Genomic DNA, 7,775 nt, shown 5'->3' with positions numbered 1-7,775 from the left:
AACACAAACAATTATCATAAAACTACTTCTGGTAACCTTCCCCTGATTCCACAGCACCCAATTCTGTTTTCACCCACCCTGAAACCACAAATGGATCAGCCAAAAGGCAATGGTACACTTTTTCAAAGAATTTCACTCCTACTGTCACAGACTCATCTTTATCCTGACCCTCGGTGCAAGCCTCGGGCTCCAAGAACTACACCACACCTACCACCTCCGTTACTTCGCCCTCACTCACTTCCATTTCTCTTTCTGTCTTCAATCCGGCATACAGCTCACTCTGCTTACACTTTCTACCATTCTTTTTTAACAAACTATCTCCCTTTTTTCTACCATTTTTAACCGATTCAAGCACACGCTCTTCCTCCCTCTCTCTCTTTGACCTTCTCTGCCTCTCTTTTTCCTTCCATTCCTCCTCTGTATACCCCCCTGTATATATTGTTATTTTTTACTGCTGTTCTTTAATTACTTGTTACTTTTATCTCTTATTCTTATCTGTATTTTTTGAAACTGCACTGTTGGTTAGGGGCTTGTAAGTAAGCATTTCACTTTAAGGTATTGTTGTACACAACAGTCTACACCTGTTGTATTCGGCGCATGTGACTAATAAAATTTGATTTGAAGTATACATCTCCTTATGATAATACTGCACTTTTCCTGACATACATTTTGTTCTTGCCCTCAAGGGATGCCATTTTCTAGGCCCTGCCATTGGGTTATGTCAGTGCCGGTGAGCCCTGCCCTCCATTTAGTAGCACAGTATGAGTCATAATTCCTATAAAACCTAGCGGTAAAACCCCAAAATGAAATGCTAATTAGCTGCTAATGTGGCTATCATACAGAACTACACATCCTGTCGCAAGCTTTGACATAAGCACTCAAGGCACAGGGTGAGAAAGACCTCCACATTTCTCCATGCAAACTCTTATCGACCAGTAGCAAGTAACCGAGCAGGTCCTCCAATGACTGCACCTGGTTGGGCACGGCTGGCTTCCTCCACTCGCATTACACATCTATACACCGGATATTGTGAACTGCCAAAATAGGCTGCATGGCTACACTTATGAGCTCCATGGAAGCATTGGCATGTAGTTGAGAGAATCCCCTGGTCACAAGGGCGGGCCGCTCATTTGGCAGGATTAGCCGGCCACCATTCAAATCAAATCAAACTTTATTTGTCACATGCACTAAATACAACCAGTATTAGAGGACTTAGATGTAATTTGTGGTTTAGTACAGTACCCTGCGTCACTACTTCATTGCTCCAGAACAGCGCAAGTGGGAGTTAGAGCACTGATTATGCTTTTGGGTCCCAAGGCGCTACTGTGTCTCTCCCGACCGGTCACATTGTACAGTGCCTGAGTGGCACAGCAGTCTAAGACACTGAATCGCTGTGTTGCTACAGATGCTGGTTCAATACCCGTACTGGCCTCGACTGGGAGACTGTAATGGAAATTATATGATTAAAGGTTTGACTAAATGATTTCACTCAGAAACCCTATAACCTGTTGAAATGTATTCGAAATAAGGCTATAGTAATGGGTTAAAAACTATATTCCAATACTGTGTGTGAGTAAGACACTGTTACCACTTCAAAATGAGCAGGGCAGAGTTGATAAGACGACCTTGGGAAAGGAACAGGAGAAGATGCCTCCCTAAGTTAGGGAGAGAAACAACGGCCTGGGAACGGCTAGTTGGCAGGAGATTAGAAGACAGGTGGCAAGGTTGATAAGGAATCTATGTGTACTGTGGAAAAATACAGCCGCCTAAAGCGGGGTGGAGTTCTCTACTGATGTAAGTTTGTGTGTGTGTGTTAATATAAAAGGCTTTGTACATTGTAAGGATTTCAGAGCTCTCATAAATAAACGTTCTGACCATTGTTAGCTGGACCTCAGTCTGTTTATTTCAACAGGAACCTTACACCTTCTGGTATACAAGCTGAGTAGTTTAAATTGAAGTTCGGTTTAAGAACATTGATAACTTAATTCACGTAACAGAGACCCATGAGATGACTGTAGGTTTTTTGTTTCTCTCACTCTAAAAACAGAAATAAATAATTCTAAATAAGAAACTGGCTTTACTTACAAATTAGTAACAATGTCTCACCCCATGTTCAAGAATGGCCTTTTTCACACTCATTTTGTTTTTTGAAAACAAAATAATCTCAAAATATTATTATCTTTTAAACAAAGCGATTATTATTAATTTAGAATTATATAAAAGTATAATATTATATAATATTCTCACAGATATATTATTAACCCTGTTATTAGCAGGACAATATATATTGGTCATGGCTCCTGGGTGGCGCACAAAGGGATTGCCTTGCAGTTCTCCAGCTGTATCCACTGGGGTCAACGTAAATAGTCCGGTGGCCATTTGATTAATTGTTCAGCACTCTTATTGCTTGGGGGTAGAAGCTGTTAAGGAGCATTTTGGTGCTAGACTTGGCGCTCCGGTACCGCTTCCCATGTGGTAGCAGAGAAAACCGTCTATGACTTGGGTGACTGGAGTCTCTGACAATTTTATGGGCTTTCCTCTGACACCGCCTATTATATAGGTCCTGGACGGCAGGTAGCTTGGCCCCAGTGATGTACTGGGCCGTACGCACTACCCTCTGTAGTGCCTTATGGTCCGATGCCGAGCAGTTGCCATTCCAGGTAGTAATGCAACCGGTCAGGATGCTCTCGATGGTGCAGCTGTGGAACTTTTTGAGCATCCGGGGAACCATGCCAAATCTTTTCAGTCTCCTGAGGGAGAAAAGGTTTTGTCATGCCCTCTTCACGACTGTCTTGGTGTGTTTGGACCATGATAGTTCGTTGGTGATGTGGACACCAAGGAACTTGAAACTCTCGACCCGTTCCACTACGGCCCTGTCAATGTTAATTGGGGGGTGTTCGGCCTGCTTTTTCCTGTAGTCCACGATCCGCTCCTTTGTTGTCCTGGCACCACACTGCCAGTTCTCTGACCTCCTCCCTATAGGCTCTCTCATCATTGTTGGTGATCAGGCCTACCACTGTTGTGTCATCAGCAAACTTAATGATGGTGTTGGAGTTGTGTTTGGCCATGCAGTCGTGGGGTGAACAGGGAGTACAGGAGGGGACTAAGTACACACCCCTGAGGGGCCCCAGTGTTGAGGATCAGTGTGGCAGACGTGTTGATGCCTACCCTTACCACCTGGGGGCGGCCCGTCAGGAAGTCCAAGATCCAGTTGCAGAGGGAGGTGTTTAGTCCCAGGGTCCTTAGCTTAGTGATGAGCTTTGTGGGCACTCTGGTGTTGAACACTGAGCTGTAGTCTCACATAGGTGTTTCTTTTGTCCAGGTGGGAAAGAGCAGTGTGGAGTGCGATTGAGATTGCGTCATCTGTGGATCTGTTGGGGCGGTATGCGAATTGGAGTGGGTCTAGGATATCTGGGAGGATGTTGTTGATGTGAGCCATGACCAGTCTCTCAAAGCACTTCATGGCTACCGACGTGAGTGCTACAGGGGCGGTAATCATTTAGGCAGGTTACCTTCGCTTCCTTGGGCACAGAGGACTATGGTGGTCAGCTTGAAACATGTAGGTATTGCAGACTCAGTCAGGGAGGGAGAGATTGAAAATGTCAGTGAAGACACTTTTCAGTTGGTCCGCGCATGTTTTGAGTACACATCCAGGTAATCTATCTGGCCCCGCGGCTTTGTGAATGTTGACCTGTTTAAAGGTCTTGCTCACATCGGCTGCTCGTGCATGCTTCAGTGTTGCTTGCCTCGAAGCGAGCATAAAAGGCATTTAGCTCGTCTGGTAAACCTGCGTCCCTGGGCAGTTTACATCTGGGTTTCCCTTTGTAGTCTGTAATAGTTTTCAAGCCCTGCCACATTCGACAAGCGTCAGAGCAATTGTAGTAGGATTCAATCTTAATCCTGTATTGACGCTTTGCTTGTTTGATGGTTCGTCTGAGGGCATAGTGGGATTTCTTATAAGTGTCCGGATTAGTGTCCAGCTCCTTGAAAGCGGCAGCTTTAACCTTTAGCTCGATGCGGATGTTGCCTGTAATCCATGGCTTCTGGTTGGGATATGTACGGTCACTGTGGGGATGACGTCGTCGATGCACTTACTGATGAAGCCGATGACTGAGGTGGTATACTCCTCAATGCCATTGGATGAATCCCGGTAACATATTCCAGTCTGTGTTAGCAAAACAGTCCTGTAGCGTAAAAACAGTCCTGTTAATTCCTGCTCTAGTTTTTGCTTGTAAGAATTATGGTCAAATTTTCCAAATGGAAGGCAGGGGAAAGCTTTGTATGCATCTCTATGTGTTGAGTAAAGGTGGTCTAAAGTTTTTTTTCCTCTGGTTGCACGTGACCTATGGCGGCAGATTGACGAGGGCAGCATTTTCTGGAGCTACACTGACCAAGACGCACATCCAACAACAACAAAACCTTACATAATTATCCCAGGGCACCTCTCCAGGGTGCTGTTGGAGAGACATCGCTGTGGCGCTCCACCAACATTCAGTCAAAAAAAATGATCTAATATAAATCATGTAGCAGATATAGCATTTGGTAGAAATAGTATGTGACCTTTTCTGTAGCCTACAGGCTGCTGATTGATAAAATGTATGACAATGTAATGAGATGGACACTTTTTACATGATGCAGGTTTCTCCAATCAAATAGCCTAACCTAAATGCTGCCCAATCAAATAAAAAATGCGATGACAACATATCCTAAAAACAAGACAGGTCAAAGTAAAATGGACAACATGTAATGGACAATCAGGCTACTCACAACTGCTGTCCAGGAGTTTCATCCCGTGGGCTAAATTGTCATGATCAGAGGTTTCAAGTTTGTATCAGTCCATTATTTGCGAGCTGATCATAGCGAAAAAGAAAATACTTCTGCATTTCCCGCTCTGTAAGCACATTGCAAATAAGCTCAGGATAACTCCTCCTGATAGAGTTGGATATTCAGAGCTTAAATAGTCACATTGATAAGTCACAGGAATCAGGACATATGACCTGTTTTACAAACGGTGGGCCTACCCCATGAATGGGTATGCATGCAATTCCATTGCTGGCTAACATGTTTTTTTTGTTGTTCTGTTTGGTTCAGATTTTGTCAGGTCTGGACCAGCCTTGATTTGGCCTAAACATAGATTTTTATAAATTACATTTTAAACTTTAATTCAGAATCAAAAATTAACTAGATTTCAACATACGGAAAATACGTCATTTCAACTTTCATTCAGATTTTAGACATATTTTCAATGTCATTTTGCTTACTGGGACTATTCTTGTAGGGTGGCAGAATGGCCAGGGCCGGCCCTGCTGGTCACCTATAGAGACCTGCCAAGAGGAAGGAACATAAGTTCCACATGCCTTTCAATGCATGACATTGAACACCTTGAAATGCATCTGTTGTAAGAAATATGCTATAGAAATAAAGTTGGACTTGTTTGATGTCATTACAGCTGTAGAATATTTTATAAATCGTAATTTTCACGAGGACAAGTGCAGTTTTTCAATAAACTTTTAATTGATAACTTGGGATATAGTTGGAAGGATCCTACAAATCAAGACTGTATGAATGCATGTACCACTCCAAATAAATTAATACTGTCAAACAAAGTCAATTCTGAATGCCAATATATTTTTAGATTCATTCTCATCAATGAAAACATTATAGAATTGAGTTATCATTCATTTAAATCTGGTATCTGGGGTAATCTGGTTAATGATTATATAATTGATTAAGTGGTTCTTTCCTTGTAGAATACTGACAGCTGTATATAACACATTGTATTGCTAACATTTTGCTCAATTCATTTCAATACAGCATGTGGATTCATCATGGATTGAGCACGGGTCACTGATCGGGCTGGTGAACGGAAGCTGACAGAAGCTGACAGTCTCGGCTAGAGATGACCAGGAGCTTCCTGCAGGAATTTGTAGTCTTGCTGAGGTCTTCTCTGTTGCTAATTAGCATTATGATTTTTTTGAGAGTAAATTGAGGCGAATTTATTGATAAAACTCACCTTGTCTGAGAGAGAATTACAGTTATCAAAACGTCACGCAAAGATAAGCCTACACCAAACACGTACTTAATTTGAAGTGTTTGTAAAATTCACTATGTGAAAAATGAATGGTGGAAAGACAATTTGGAACTATTTCCATGTTTGACCGCTTGGTTTTATGGGTATTATGACGTGTCCACTGTGGTGGAGGAAATTAATTACCTGGGTCTTCCCCGGGTGAACCGGGTTAGCATTGATTGTATTAGTTTTAGAACCTGCGTGGTGATAGCCTACTGAAGGTATGTCTGGACTGATGGTCTGTTTACGTAGCAGCAGGGGTGGACTGGGCCCAAACTTTGGCCCTGGCATTTGATCCGCACCAGCCCATGTAACCGGTTTGAAATGGCTGGCTAGTTAACGGTGCACGCTAGTAGCATTTCAATTGGTGACATCACTCACTCCGGGACCTGGAAGTAGTTGTTTCCCTTGATCAGCAAGGGCTGCAGCTTTTGTGTAGCGATAGGCAACGATGCTTCGAGGGTGACTGTTGTTGATGTGTGCAGAGGGTCCCTGGTTTAAGCCCAGGTTGGGGAGAGGAGAGGGACGAAAGCAATTCTGTTACACCCACATCACTGTGCGCGCCGCCAACTGTTAAAAAATAAATAATTACATACATCTTTATGTGGTGCATTAACTAATATCATAGTCTAATTAATTTGGGGATCAACACCTGAGGAATTTGTTTGGATCCCCATTAGCTTTTGCAAAATCAGTCGCTACTCTTCCTGGGGTCCACAAAAAAACACAAAACATGACGAGTTATAAACACTGATACACTAATAGACAAGGACAGTCACACAAATGTAAAATACAATGATAAACAAACAATACAACAACAAAAAATTATACAAACAATACAACAACAAAAATTACGTGTGTGTCTGTGTGTCTGTGTGTCCCCTCACAGTCCCCGCCGTTCCATGAGATGTTGTTTAATCTGTTTTTTAAAGGTAATTTTGCTGTTTGCTTGAGTAATTGGAAATGGGAGTTCCATGCGATCATGGAAACTGGAAACTCAAAACACATGAACTAGATCGCTCAACTCTAAATACACTGAACACAAATATAAACGCAACATGCAACAATTTCTGAGACTTGACTGAGTTACAGTTCTTATAAGGAAATCAGTCAATTATAATACATTCATTAGGCCCTAATCTATGGATTTCACATGACTGGGAATACAGATACGCATGTGATGGTCAATGATACCTTAAAGAAAAGGTAGGGGCGTGGATCAGAAAACCAGTCTGGTGTGACCACCATTTGCCTCATGCAGCGGGACACATCTCCTTCACATAGAGTTGATCAGGCTGTTGATTGTGGCCTGTGGAATGTTGTCTGACCCCTCTTCAATGGCTGTCTGAAGTTGCTGGATATTGGCGGGAACTGGAACATACTGTCGTACACGTCGATCCAGAGCATCCAAAACATGCTCAATGGGTGACATGTCTGGATATTATACAGGCCATGGAAGAACTGAGAAATGTTCAGCTTCCAGAAATTGTGTACAGATCCTTGTGACATAGGGCCGTGTACTTTGATGCTGAAACATGAGGTGATGGCAGAGGATTAATTGCATGACAATGGGTCTCAGGATCTCATTACGGTATCTCTGTGCACTCAAATTGCCATTGATAAAATGCAATTGTGTTTGTTATCTGTAGCTCATGAAACATGGGGCCAACACTTTACATGTTGCGTTTATATTTTTGTTCAGTAT

The sequence above is a fragment of the Salmo salar genome, chromosome 04 (genome assembly GCF_965601325.2).
Source record: "Salmo salar chromosome 04, fSalSal1, whole genome shotgun sequence".
Taxonomy (NCBI): domain Eukaryota; kingdom Metazoa; phylum Chordata; class Actinopteri; order Salmoniformes; family Salmonidae; genus Salmo; species Salmo salar.
The sequence above is the reverse complement of the archived record's forward strand: the minus strand, read 5'-3'. Positions refer to the sequence as shown.